The sequence below is a fragment of the Topomyia yanbarensis genome, chromosome 3, assembly GCF_030247195.1.
Source record: "Topomyia yanbarensis strain Yona2022 chromosome 3, ASM3024719v1, whole genome shotgun sequence".
In the NCBI taxonomy this organism is placed as follows: domain Eukaryota; kingdom Metazoa; phylum Arthropoda; class Insecta; order Diptera; family Culicidae; genus Topomyia; species Topomyia yanbarensis.
Window position 1 is genome coordinate 112,757,814 of NC_080672.1, and position 15,612 is coordinate 112,773,425.

Sequence of the window (15,612 nt, forward strand, 5' to 3'; positions counted from 1 at the left end):
GCTCTCACCTTAGTTCGACTCTGTCCTATGCGGGGGAAAAGTGCCAGTTTTCCAGCAGGAAGCAGCGAGTAGCACAAACCAGGAAGAAGGAACAAAAAAATGAAACACAATCTCCCTTGTCTCGACTGCTGCCTCCCGCTCGTAGCTCGGTGTTCGGTGCAGTGTGCTAGTCTGTCAGATAGCAGGAATCTACTCAGTCAAAAGCCGACCGAGATCGAGTTCAGACGCGTTCTAGTGAGATCCCTGCATCGTTACCGGTTAACCCTTTTCGACTAGGGCGGAAACATTCGACTGTCCCACATTTGTGTACACAGTTGCGACGTCGATTAGAGCATAGAACAATACATTCTATCAATTTTCCCGGGTTTCGAAGAGTCCGATACGGAGTTTTGTGTGTGTAACGTTGACTAACCGTCCGGTGGGGTAGTATAAAACGTCAAAGTGTAGCTATTCCGAACAAAATTCAAACACTCTCTTCGCGTTGTACCTATCCATCCGACGTCTCGGTGAAAAGTTCGGGAGGTGAAAAATTTTCCGGGTGTGTTTCCACCCCTTCGCTGCAGTCAGAGGAAAATTGGGGCCAACCAGCCAGCCAGCCAGCCAGTGGCATAGAGAGCGAGAGTTTCACGTTCAATTTCAGTGTTTTTGCGACACTGATTGAAGAGTTGGTACCGAATTTCCTGTCTACGAGAGTGACTAAAAGCGTTGTCATAATTCGGGAACTTTAGCGGAGAGCAAAGAACAACGAACTGAAATTGCTACCTGGTGTGTAAAGTAATGTGATAAAATGCGAAGGAATTTCTCATCCTTTCACATTCCTCAACCGGTCTGTCTCAGAAGAAGGGGGACCATGTGTGTTTCATATTTTCCGGTATCCCTCCCGCACGTAGATCAATGTGACTCGGTATAATCGTGCATCGTTGCGTTCACGGGAGCGTGGGAATGAAACCGGGTCCCACTTTTGGCCGGACCAGCTTTATTTCGGACCATTAGTTTAGATTAGTGCTGCTTTGTTCGCGGAAACGGAACAGGAAAATCTGCAGTGTCCATCCCACTGCAGATGGACTAGATTAATGGTCGCACATAAACAGGTGAAACAGTCTCCGGGTGTGTATCGAAGTGGAGATTTATGGCTGTTTACGCTACCGCCGTCGCAGCAGGCGGAAATGAAACTGTGTCAGCTCGACAGTTTTTCGACACCGTTGGTGAAATCCTACCGGCGAAGAACCTACGCTAGCTCGGGTGAATGGTTTTCTTCCACTATCCGTGTCTGAAGAAGAAGGAATAATAGAGGACGAAAAATACTACATCACGCCGGGCAAGTGCATCCTATTCTTATCGCGTGAGAAAAGTGGGAGGCCTTCGAGGCGATATCCTAAATCAACAGACTGAAGCGAACATCCTCTCGGTGGAGTAACGATCGAAGGTTTGGTCGTTCGGTCCGTCGGTCGGTCGGGAATTAAATCACGAAGAAATAAAAGAGTGCTGATAAACCGCTTACAAGTGGGAGTAAACCCAGCAAGAGCGCAGCGGAAAAACAGGTGAAATTTACTACATTGCATTCGGTGGTTTGAGGAAGCTTACTACAAGATCGTCGGTTGGTGTTGTTGGTGGTAGAAGCGGCGCGAAAAGTTTGTTGCAAGTTTTTTTTAATTTTTTTTTTCATATCATTACTACCTTATGTGAGGCTGATGGCGCGCGAAGTGTGCGAAATAGAAGTGCGCTATTACGTGCAGTGAAGTGCTTTTTGCGGCATGGTTATACTTCCGTGCAGAGCCGGTCTGTATGTGGTTTCCGTTGCTTTCCAGCGAAAAGGTGTATAATGGAAAGGATAATTAATGTATTCTGAAGAGATAACCGGAAAGTTTGCTGCTGCTTGTGCAAATACGAAGCGGATGCTGCGGAAGGAAGAGATTCGCCAGTCGGAATTTTAAAGGTAATTTGGAACTTAATAAATTTGGATCGTCGAAATGACTCCGTTTGTGTCTTGATATGAGCTCGGGTGTTGAGTGGTTGGCAAGGTTGATAACGAGGAGTTCAAGTACTCGAGGGTAAACTTTTTATGAGCTCTATAAAACTACATATCAGGCGTTCAAAGCCATGAACATTTTTGTTGAGATATTTATATTTTACTTGATTTGATTTGCCTGGATAATAATATAGTTCATGATTTTTTTCGATCTTAATTTTTTTTTGTTGAGAGATGAGACATCGTGATTCGGCATAAGAACCTAATATTTATTAAAGTCTCAATCGGGTTTGGAGCCGTTCATATGCATTTTTATGTCAGCATTTAGCAACTACGTTGATCAACTGAATCATTTTAAAGAAACACTGAACAACTTCATTGTTCCAATGCTTATGCCTGAAGTTGATGCATGTTTTTCCAACATTTCGAATATTGACAATTTCTTCCACGGCACGATTCATCGAGAAACAGAGTAGCGAAGGGTGAATCACACCGTGTACTATTACGTTGTCTTTTTGCACAGGGCTTCGTCAAAATTCTCTCTTAACAAATTTGGCTCTTTCTCTTCATCCATCATTACAAGGATCATTACCGTAATGTTTGCCACGAACCGTCTATAAAACGGTGTATCCGAACAATTTATCTACCAGTGAATTTTATATCAAGCATTTTCATTTTCTTGTCTGGAAACTAACTGTAATCTGACATACCATATTTAATAAAATCGCAATTATAATCCTCATTTATGTAAAGCGTTATCGACTTGTCTTAAACTTAAATCAAATTTGTTAAATTAGTCGTATCGAACTGATGTTATAGTTGAAAATAAAAATTTGACATTTCCTGATATGTATTTTGTTTATGTAAAATATTGAACGCCGGTGGTTGAGTGGTAAACATGACCGACACTCACCCCGGAGAGTATAGAAAAACCTGTGATCACGTCTTCCTTCGGAAGGGAAGTAAAGCCATTAATCCCGGTATTGATGGGCCGATATCTAGGGTCCAGATGGTGGAGTCATCTTTCTGGCATCGGTGATTGGCATTGAGGGCGGGTAGAGGTATACGGCAAACAAACAAAAAAAAATGTAAATGCTAGCCTCAAAATTTCGATTGCCCTTTTTTTCTCCCTTTCTTTTTAAACAAATTCGACTAGACATTTCACTTCACCGAAATATGTGATTAATTTCACTGCTTTGTTTGCGAAGATTAATTTTCTTTCTCAAAATTTAATTGAAAGATGCATGATAGAATAAAAGCTCTTTGAACTGCGCTTTCCACGTCAGTACATGTCCATAAGACTGTCCCAAAAAACGATGTTCGAAAAGTCATGGTGCTCAACCCTAGAATGGAAGATATGCATATTTGAAGCATTTTTGTAGAACAAATCAACTTTCTAAAAAATCATCTAAAGTTTCCGCAAATGCGATTTATGAAAAATAGCCATTTTTTTAGCAAAATTGTTGTTCATGAGCAGTTTTCGTAACTGTTCTAATTATGTTTTAAATATTTTTTTTATTTTTCTGTGGGCTTTAGAGTACAAATTGCTTTTAAATGTTCTGGAAAAAAGTGTTTATAATATTCTTGCAACCTTTTAAACTTGGCGAAGAACATTCTTGCTGAAAATTCGGTCAAAACAAATATCAATATTTTTTTTCTTTTTAAACCCAAGATTTGCATTAAAAAGTGTTATTAATTAGAAAGATGTTCGTAAATAAACTATGTAAAAAATCGGACGGAGGGCTGAGATGTAGCATTTTCAGTTAATGCTTTAAAACCTTGAAATTTGTCGATATTTTTACAATTGATCAATTTCTCAACCGTAACATTACTAATATAGGCACTCTGGGTGTCAAATACAAAGAATTTTGCTTTATCCACAATACTATTTCATATTTGAACGTTGGAGGAATTGTTCATTTGAATATTCCCCACAATTCGATAAAAATTAGAATTGGGCATAGCTTACTACGATCGAACTCAAAAAATAAATTTTAATACTGACGAGTCAGGAAGTTGGTGTCTTCGACAAAGTTTTAGAAATGCTCACAATGAAGAGTTTTGTTGAAGAACATGAACTTGTACGATTAAAGGTTGTGAATTGATCTATGGCGACCCCTTAAATTTATTTTCTTTATTATATCTTTTTCCACTGTGACTTATTGTGCAAATGATGTTCCGAACAAATGTTTCGATATTAAAACCACACAATATTGTTGAAGACTGTATGTAAAAATTCTCATTCGTTTCAAAATTATTGAAACTTCTTACATGTTTTACTCCAACTTCAACTACGTATAAGAATGAAAGGTGCAAAACAAAATGGACGAGCAGCCACTATTTTCAATGTCTAGACTATGCATAACAAAAGTGAGAAGATTTTATTCGTGGAACCCTCACTTTTTCGTGTATTTTTTACATTTTCCTTATAAAAATCAGTTCAATGTTTCAATGATATTAAAACACCACATTTTTGCTCCCACGTTTATAAAATCGGAAATAATCACGTTTAAGTGAAAATAATACTTGTAAATAAAAATCAAACCAAGAATCAACAAAATCTTCTAAAAAAATTGTTTTGCTGATTTTTGTATGGAAAAGTCAAAAAAATGATAAAGGAAGCTTACTTTATTCATAGAATTCTAGAGTGCCACGGATCAAACCTTCTTAGCTTTATTGTGCATAGTCTAGAAATTGAAGACATTTTGGTTTGCACCTTTCTTTCGTTTGCGTAGTTGAAGTTGGCGTAAAAAATGTTAAAACCTTCAATAACTTTGAAACAAATAAGTATTTTTACATACAGTCTTCAACAACATTATGTGGTTTAATGCCTCCACATTTGTCTAGAACATCGTTTGTACGATAACTCACAATGGAAAAAGTTATATTAAACAAACTAAATTTAAGGGGGTTGCCACAGAAAACGCTTTATAAATCGATTACCTTTAATCAAGTTCAAGTTCTTCAATGAAATTCTGCATTGCGAGTATTCTAAAAATTTGTCGAAGATACCATCTTTCTACCTCGTAAGTACAAAAAGTTTTTTTTAGTTCGATCATATGCCTTACTATGCCTAATTTAAATTTTTATCAGATAGTGGGGAATATTACAAACTATTCTTTCAAAAACACCCTGTGAATATATTCAATGGTTTGGCCTCTAGTGAATTAAGTTCACTTTTTTAACGTTTCCGACCACTGTGTATTACAGTGGGACACGGTTATATGAAAGAAATAAAATTTTGCTACAAGTAACTTTTTGGGTTACATTTAGGTCCAAAAACAATCGTGCAAATGCTTAGCTCGATCGGGGAAACTTGGTGCTTAATAACTTTTTCCAAAAGCGTCAGATCGTTTCGCGGTCTTCGATGCATTATTTCACTGGTCAATTTCTTACTAAAACCACATATCGATTTATTTTTAGGAGGTAATGGGAGACTCCTGGAGGAATTATTTTGCGAAAAAGAATTTTCCCATTCGAATTCCCATGAAAACTTTAAACCATGGGTGCAAAAATATGGTTTCACCGATCGAGCTAAGAATTTGTACGATTGTTTAGGACCCAAAAAGTTACTCGGGGCAGGAATCTAATTTTTGTCCCGCCCTACTGTGCAAAGTTGTCAGATTACATCAGAACAAAATAGAATAACTGCCTGAATTATTATGAGCTCTTTTATTGTAGAGATGTTCCAAAATATGGATTAGGGACAATTTTTCGAATGGGAAGCTAAGTTTGATTGTCTATAAAACATAAACTTGTTTACCGAAAACTTTATCGATTTTGTTGGCTATTTTCGGCAAATTTGAGACTAAGAGAAACGAAAGCAATGAAATTTAAAGACGGATAGGTATTCTAGAGCGAATCAGTTATAAACTTAGAACGGAAAACTAGAACTAGGCAGGCTCATATGGGCATGATCGAAAGGAAATGTGAAGAATTTTTTTGCCTTCTGCAGAGTAGGAGTTGGGCGTTCCACCCAAGTCTACCGCATGGTCTATGGTAGAACATAACTCATCATCATGTTTTACCGCCGACGCCGGCAAAAAAATTCTTCACAAATCCTCGCCTAGAACCATGCGATCATTCTTCTCCCTTTCTGCTAGCATCAAGCCGTGACGTATGCATTCAATCGACACCAAGCTATCGGTGTCGCACCGATCCTATTGTGATTGAACTACTTATTTATTTTTTCGTTCCGCACACACGGATGGCTGATAGCAATTAATGACACAGCTCAGCTAGCAGAAATCGAATTTTTATCTACTTTTTTACCAACTAGTTTATATGTTACTATGTTTTAATTGCCGCAAGGTTCTACTGTATCGATTTTGTTGGCTATTTTCGGCAAATTTGAGACTAAGAGAAACGAAAGCAATGAAATTTAAAGACGGATAGGTATTCTAGAGCGAATCAGTTATAAACTTAGAACGGAAAACTAGAACTAGGCAGGCTCATATGGGCATGATCGAAAATAGCCAACAAAATCGATACAGTAGAACCTTGCGGCAATTAAAACATAGTAACATATAAACTAGTTGGTAAAAAAGTAGATAAAAATTCGATTTCTGCTAGCTGAGCTGTGTCATTAATTGCTATCAGCCATCCGTGTGTGCGGAACGAAAAAATAAATAAGTAGTTCAATCACAATAGGATCGGTGCGACACCGATAGCTTGGTGTCGATTGAATGCATACGTCACGGCTTGATGCTAGCAGAAAGGGAGAAGAATGATCGCATGGTTCTAGGCGAGGATTTGTGAAGAATTTTTTTGCCGGCGTCGGCGGTAAAACATGATGATGAGTTATGTTCTACCATAGACCATGCGGTAGACTTGGGTGGAACGCCCAACTCCTACTCTGCAGAAGGCAAAAAAATTCTTCACATTTCCTTTCGATCATGCCCATATGAGCCTGCCTAGTTCTAGTTTTCCGTTCTAAGTTTATAACTGATTCGCTCTAGAATACCTATCCGTCTTTAAATTTCATTGCTTTCGTTTCTCTTAGTCTCAAATTTGCCGAAAATAGCCAACAAAATCGATACAGTAGAACCTTGTGGCAATTAAAACATAGCAACATACTTACCGAAAACTTGCATATATTTCAACATTTGCTGAAAATCTATTTTTTTGAGATTGCGTAGACTGCCCCATGTGTATAGGGAATCCCATAGCACATGGGATATTTATGAGGGTGGGGCAAAATAATCATTATTTCAGCACAGCACTTTTTTGGTTCCATTTGGGGTCCCAAGTAACTGTGCAAAATTTGGAGTCGATTGGTTTTGACCCAGCGTAACGCATTACGTTTGAAATTTGTATGGAAATTAGCATGGGAAAACCTACTTTTTTGCATTTTCAATTCTACAGACTACAATTCTTCCTGCAGTATGCAACTAATTGGATAGAAGTATAGTCCAGGATATGCTGAAAAACTTTGCCGGAGGATGTATGGTGTTAGAATGTCTCTAAAACAAGTTATTATAAATCAATTTGATTATTATTATTAAACTTCCATTAAAGCGGATTCTGGGGTACAAATGTACCCCACAAAACCGTTAGAGTTGGAGTTTTGTCATATGTAGAGTAGAGCCAAGTAGGTCAGTTTTCTTTAACTAGCTCGTGCCATGGTATTTTGCACTGATTTTGACAAGCAAGCACTCGTTGGAAAGGTTATACATCTGGCAACGTTTTGGCAAAATAGTTTTATGCCTGGCAAAATATTTTTCATGCCAGATACAGTAGGCGAAGGTACTTTTTTAGATGTTTTTAAAATCTGGGGGCACTATATTTGAAGTTAAATTAAACAATGTACACGTTTAGGAAATCACCGGTTCAACTTTTATTTGAAGAGAATTATTACTGCAGATAATTTAAAAAATAAATTGACGTCATTCAGGTAGGACAATGAGTAGTGGCAAATAATGTGAAAAATCGTGAAATAGCGAAAGGAAATGTTGAAAAAACATGTTTGTTTCGGCAGCTGCGCCTGGCTTTGTATTTGTGAATGACTTCCTCAGTGTCCTCGACGTCGCCAGAGTGTGGAATTGAAGTTGTTCATTTCGGCTCAAGTGGTTGCTTAGCTGTAAGAGGTATGTTTCATGTTGATGTCCGTATTTTTTTCAAAAACCAACTTAATTTACCTAGCAGCGATGAGACATTTCTTACACATATCACTGTTGGATCATTTATTAGTTTGCAGAACTCATATGAAGTAGGCTTACAACAGTTTCTAGTCCTGCACGAATAAAACCTCAAATAAATTAAATGAATTATAGAAAATCAATAAAACGAACAAAATAAAAAATAAAGCAAAAAATGAAAAAAAGTTTTCAAATTCATAAAAAGAACGGAACGATTAATATAAATCAAATTAATAAAAGGCATAAATCAAATTAGGTTAGCTCATTAAATGAAAAATTGGGAAGTATTTGAAAATGGTTATAAAATTAAAAAAAAATCAATTGACCTAACTAACAAATTGAATGAAATAAATAAGTGGAATGACTGATCATGACACGAATAAAATTAAAGAAATGAATAAAATGAATCAAATGAATCAAATGAATCAACTGAATCAAATGAATCCAATGAATCCAATGAATTCAATGAATTCCATGAATCCAATGAATCCAATGAATCCAATGAATCCAATGAATCCAATGAATCCAATGAATCCAATGAATCCAATGAATCCAATGAATCCAATGAATCCAATGAATCCAATGAATCCAATGAATCCAATGAATCCAATGAATCAAATGAATAAAATGAATCAAATGAATCAAATGAATCAAATCAATCAAATGAATCCAATGACTTTAATAACTCTAATGACTCCAATAAATCAAATGAGCCAAATGACCCAAATGAGCTAAATGAGCAAAATGAGCCAAATAACCCAAATGAGCCAAATGAACCAAACGAGACAAACGAGCCAAATGAACAAAATGAGCCATCTGAATCAAATAAAAGGAATGATAACTCAAACGAAACGTATACTGAATTACCAACCGCCCCTCTATTAATTGTGACTGCCATTGAAACATCAATTGAAGTGTTCTCAGTATAGATCTCATTGCATCCGCGATGGAGAATGCAGGGGGTCTTTGGGATACTTTTTCCCCGGTTCTGATTCGTGGATATTTTTGGACTTCCATCCGACATTTTTAATTTACATACCAAAGAACGAACACCGATTCCATTTTATATAAGGTAATGAACATATTGCCACTCTGTTTCTATTATTACACTACTCATTTGAAGCTGTTGGCTAGAGTTGCGTCTGTCATCTTTATTAAACGCCTTGGCTCAAATAGTAGTGCGATAATTGAGGCGTTCGTTTCGAGTCTTCGTTGCGCTCACACAAAAATATTTTACCACACTCAGCTTATTTATGTTATTATGTTGGTCCTTAGGAACAGTATTGTCTCAAGCAATCGGAGTTCATGAATATTCGACAACGTTCATCCCTAAGAAATGGCAACAAAAACCTTTAAGCAGGGACGAATTTCTGATTTTGGTTACCGGAGAGATCGTTTCTAATATTTTCTTTATATTTTTATATAAATTAATTATATAATTCCCAACCTCATTTTTTTCGTCTTTTTCTCATTGATCTTTGAAAACTGTTTCGGTTCCGAGCGTTTTCCGTAAGTAGATGATACGACTATTATGAAATAAAAACGCTTGTAAAGACGTAGCCAGGTGTGTGGAGCTGAGCGGGCATATGATATAACAATGGATATGCTCAATTCTGCAACTCCATCTATGCAGGTATTAGTGCTATGCTATGCGATGCTCGATCCGATATTTTTCATAAAAGTTCAGATCAATACAATTAATATGCATTTTCAATAATATTATCCCAAAAAAAGTATTCTTAATTTTCATATGACATATTTGAGTATATATTTCCATCAAAATCCAATAGAGATACAGAGTTTAAAAACGCACGTGGAATGTCTCTTTTCAAAATTTTCTTCTTCAATCATCTATATTGACCAGTTAAGTTTAATATTTCTCTGAGATAGCCATGAATTTCCTTAATTATAGTGTAGAAAGTCACGAAACCGTTGTAGGTTTCAAGTGTGTATGATTTACATATGCATTTAGGGCTACTATAGAAAATATATTAGTACTACTATAGAAAAATATAATGATGGTCTATAATGACGATTATTTTTCACATATTTCATTGCATTCGAACATATCCATAATTGTTTAGGGGGGGGGGGGGTGGTTTAAAAAATATCGTTCACAAAACTTTTTGTGGGTATACAGAAAGCATTACTCTATTCAAACAATTTCCATATAATAACACAACATTTGGACAAAATTTTCTCCTATTTTTATTTCAAAATATTGCAAATTGGGTGAGAGACAGTAAATTTTCAGGAGGTATCTCGTAAATATGTGCACCATAACTCAAAATCTCCTGGACAAATCGGTTTGATGTGGTACATATTCATGAACACAATTAGAAGAGTATGTTGAGCACAGACAATCAGGCCATTTCTACATTTTTCAACGTCATACGTATTTTACCTGCACTATTGCAATCGTATGGACTTACACTACATGAGGTGAAACAGTTACTAAAAGTGAAAATTGGAGCCAAATCTCTTGGTAGTGACATACATTCAGCTACACCATGCAAGCAAATGTATGTTAATAACATTTATAAGTTTAGTACAAGCAGAACACTTCATTGTGAAGAACAACATGCAATACGGTGTCGAATATGATAACGATAAAACCAAGATCCCTGTATATTTGGATGACGACAAGATTTATGTCGAAGTATGGAGAGGTGGAATCCGTTACAAACAATACTTGGAGACACTTTTCCACTGTAATTCTCAACAAATTTGAAAATGTGATTGATCTAATCTATCTCCTCCGATTTGACTTTGGAAGTCGAATCTTCGATTGAAAAAAGCATGGTTCATTAAAAAAATGGTTAGCCATTAGTGAAGCACTGCAAATCCAAGTAACTTTGCTCCCATGCTCCGAAACTGGTATTTCAATCGACAGAAAATCTATGGCAGTCTATGGGACACTTGTGTGAAATTAAGTTTGAGAAAATTGTTCGTTTAATTTACACATACGCATAAATATACACACATGCACATATGCATACATACATTTTCCGATCTTGACAAACTGAGTCGAATGGTATATGAAACGTGAATATATTGGGCCGGGATTAGGATGTCGATTTCTAGATTGATTTAACTTTCTATATGAGAAAGGCAAACGCATTTGTTAGTTATAGAATTTGCGTTTCGACTTCGTCTCATCAGAATCCGACATTAACTTAGTGATAGGACTAAGCGATTGACGCAAGCTCCAAAAAACGAAGACACTAATTGTATTCCTGAGTATGAAGCAACGTTTTCTTTTATTTGCTACTTACAATACAATAGTATGAGTTATAACTTCCATGCATTCAAAAAAATATTGTTGGAACAGATGAAACGAGAACCGTCAGTCGTTGCTTTTAATTTCGATTGTAAATTAATTTACTTGTTGAGTTTCTCATGCGTAGTACGAGTTCTGGGTTTCAAGTCTCACACACAGTATTTCTAGAATCACTGATCATGCAGTAGCCTATAGTTGCCCCCCCCCCTATTACAGTTCTGATTGTAAATAAATCTGATCCTAAATTGCTTTTTTTCGATAAAGTTCACGGACATTCTTCGATAATGTAAAAGTAAAAATCTCATCAATTTGCACACCATTCCAGATTTACACTGTAAAAACTTCCACATAGAGAGCAACTCTTTGCAAGATTGCATAAAAGCTGTGCTTGACTTTGCATTGCCCACTAACACAGCACAGTACGATATAGGTGTGTTATCCCTTGCCCTCCACCAACCGAATCGCAGGGAAATTTACCAACACACCTACCGGTATATCGTGCCTTCTACCGGTTTTCCAGCAAACCCGAAGGGACTTCCTGAAGAGAAAGCTGAGAATATGAAATATACACTTTCCTAGCGCACACCTTAATCGAATGAAGCTTGTTGGTGGGCTGCCGAGAAACACTGCCACCGGGACTCACGATGAATGGGGGGCGGTCGGGTGCGGGTCTGCCGGATTCTGGGCTGTGATGATACATTTTCGCCAAATTTCCTATTGAATAAACCATAGCGTCTATAGGGAAGCGATGCAAACGAAGGATTCTGCTGGGATTCATAAATTTGGGTCTGTGAGATGTGTCCTTGCATGCATAGCATACAGTCAAGCAGCGGTGCTTGTCAGGGCAAAGAAGGTATGCTTTTCACAGAAATTGATGTGTCGCGAAAGCTATTCGCTTCACCGGAGTAGTGATGCTAACTGGCAGGCTGGGGTATGAATAATTCAACCATTTTGTTTGTAAAGGTTCATTCCTTTATTACTCGCTGTTTTCCAACCATGTGCGAATTTTTTCTCTGAAAAAAAATATCTACCGAAATTATATTTAATCATGGGCAATTATTTCCCAACAAATTGAAAAATTTTAATTCCGCGAAATACAACAAACAAAAATGAAAATAAATCTACGGTGGCCGAATCGAAACAAGCAATAGTATCGATCAAAGCGAGTTGAGTGACAGGATCTCCTTTTCCGTTTTTTTTTGTTGTTTCCGAACTATGCGAAAACGCGTGTGCGCTCGACGGTACGTGATGAGAAGGCGATGAAAAATTGTACGCATTTTATTTAAACTCGAATTCAATTTTTCGTCAGTTCCGATCATGTACAATTTTTTTTTCTGGCGACTTGAGTGAACCACATTTTACCGGATCCGCCATAGTGGGCTTTGTGACTGGGGGCTGAGTAGGATGTGTAGCTACGGATAATACTAATAACAGGGGAAACAGCAGAAAAAGCTTTTATATCGACATCCGATTCAGTGTGGGTACTCGGAATTTTATGCTGTGATTTGTTTTCGATTCAACTCATCCTTCTTTCCGTGGCCACCAGAGGGGAAAAAACCTCCTGCCGTGATCCGATCATTTTCTTTTTCCGTGTTTTGTTTCGTCCACGCTTTTTTTTTCTTGGGCAAATAAATATTGCATGCTCAATTTCAGAAAACCAAGCCTTCTGCTTGTTTTTTTTAATATCGCAGCAGAGGGAAGATTACCTGGTCACACGGGAAGAGGCGCGTGGAAAACTGTGAATGGATAAAGGTGTTTCCAATCGATCGGTCCGTGTAATTGCTTGTATTTCCGTTGATTTGTGTTCAATCTGTGAATAGAACCGAAATTGAGTCAGAACCGCTGGAATGGTTGGTACCTACCGAGGGGAAAGCGGGTGTGCTTTATTGTTCGGATCCGTTCGCCAGCTACACATTGCAGTTGATCAAAATTGGGCAGGTTAATGGTTAGCTTTCTGCTTTTGGGTATTGTGAGAAGTTCTGGCTGCGCGAGGGTTGCAGCTTATTTAAACAAAGTTTGTTTTTGGTAAACATTACCTTTACCAAGGAAAGTTTTCTCGGCTTAAGGCTGAGTCTTTATGATTTACCTAACTCATGGAATCGAGCATCCATGTTGTTGGAAAAAATAATTGAAATTTTCCCGGGATTGAAACCGGAGAAAATAAAGGCCTCTGCACTAATCTTTGTCTTCGACAAAGTTTGTTAAACTATGATTTTTTCGTGAATTGGGTATTAGCCATAAATACGTTAGGCATGTGGATGTTAAGCATAGGGAGGTTTGGCATAATGACCGTCAGACATACATACGTTAGGCATTATTGACCTTAGGAATAACATACGTTAGGCATAATGGACGATTTGTATTATGGACACTAGGCATAAAGTATCAAGTCGATGTATCACTCGACGAAAATGATTTTTCGGCGGTAGTGGCGTCGGGTGATGAAAGCCCAAATTCTTGTACTTTTTCTTATCTTGTAGAATTACATTTGGAAATGGCCAACCTCTGTTAACATTTTATTCTGCCTCATAAACTAGAAGAAGTTTTTACTCACATAAAAGAAGTAGACCATGGGAAAATTCAGCTTGCCGTTATTACTCTATGTACAATCGACAAATTGTGCATTCATCCGTATCTTTGATTTGGTCCTTAGAAACAATGCAATTAAAGAACTGGTCATCATACCGGCTTGAACCTTCGTTTGAACCGGTCACAAATCTTGATAGCTCCTGGTTTACCTAGAGTTTTTCAACAGCAACAGTCTTTCTCAAGGCTTCTTATAATTTCGTTCGATCAGTCTTTCTCAAGACTACCTATATTTTTTCGACAATTAGTCTTTCTCAAGACTACCTACTTTTTCTACTCAATCAGTCTTTTTCAAAACTAAAACATTTTTCAAGAACAATTCAGCCTAAAGAAATATTCAATTCTTCCAACATGCCTGGGCCCTCCCAGAAAGGCCGAGTGCCAAAAATTAAAGCTAAACGGAAAAGGGTATCTTCTCCACCCGAAAATTCAATTGACTGCAGCAACTCATTCGATGTTTTATCCGAATGTGAAGCTGATGAAATTTCTAAATTTCCTCGCATTGTGCATAATGCCAATGAAAAGAAAACGCAATCACCTCCGCCTATAACAGTGATGATCTCCGACTTCAAAGCTTTTCGAACTGAGCTTTCGACGTTCCTTCCGGACGCGAAAGTCTCTTTTCATATTGGCCGAAGAGGAGAATGTCGTGTTACAGCGGAGGAACTGATTGGCCACAAACGACTCCTCCAATATTTTACGAAGCAGTTATATAAATTTTATTCATATGATTTCAAGACAGATGGACCATCCAAGGCTGTCTTGCAAGGGCTACCACAAGGTCAAAGTTTGGATGAAATATCCAACGAATTGGAAAATTTACTTGGCTTTTCTCCTTCACAATTTATTCTTATTGTGAGAAAGGCTAGCGGTGATAAGACGCCAGTACGCTCTGGAATTATCCAGTAATGAGGTTAATAATTTGAAAGTATTTGAAAAAGCACGTTTTATGTTCTACGTGCGAGTAAAGTGGGAACATTATAGACGACATGGGGGCAGAATTCAAAATCTGACCCAGTGTCGTAGATGCCAAGGCTTTGGGCACGGCACAAAAATTGTCATTTGGATTCCAAATGTATGATCTGTGGTGATAAATCGCACACTAAGGATGCTTTTCTGGGGAAAAAAACCACAAAAAGTTTCAAATCTGTCAATTGTAGCGAAAATCATAAATCGAATTTCTGGGGTTGTCCAGTTCGAGAAAAAATTATAAATTCTCGTTCTAGACAACAAAAACAACAAATAAAAAATGTACCTACTTCTTCAGGTACACTTCAAGAAAACACGTCCAAACGTGTTAATCCGATTCAAAATAGATCAACAACTTCTTCTACTTCCGTCACACCATCCTACAATGGTGTGTCATCTTATGCTTCAGTGGCAGGTGACAAGGCCAAAATAGTGGCTACCGTTACCACACCTACAAACTCGTTTGCACCCAACGCTTCCTTTAGTCCAGTGGATCTAGGTAGAGTAACGGAAGGAAAATTAAAATACCTGCAAGACTCTATGTTACCTATGATGATTGCTATGTTGAATTCTACCTCCATGTTTGAAGCTTCAAGCGGGTGGGAATTTGCTAACAAAAAAAATTGTAATGAAATTAAAGTTTAACAATGACTTTAAATAATCATTTAAAT

The 15,612-nt window shown here is 37.4% G+C and overlaps 1 protein-coding gene across 1 annotated transcript in view; it reads left to right on the forward strand.

Moving 5' to 3' along the window:
* Positions 1–214: 214 nt before the first annotated feature.
* Positions 215–15,612, forward strand: part of LOC131689725 (protein O-mannosyl-transferase TMTC1-like) — a 739,528-nt gene continuing 724,130 nt past the window's right edge. Inside the window, exon 1 of the mRNA XM_058975014.1 lies at positions 215–1,936. The gene's annotated coding sequence lies outside the window, so the exon portion shown is untranslated. The remainder of the gene's footprint in view (positions 1,937–15,612) is intronic.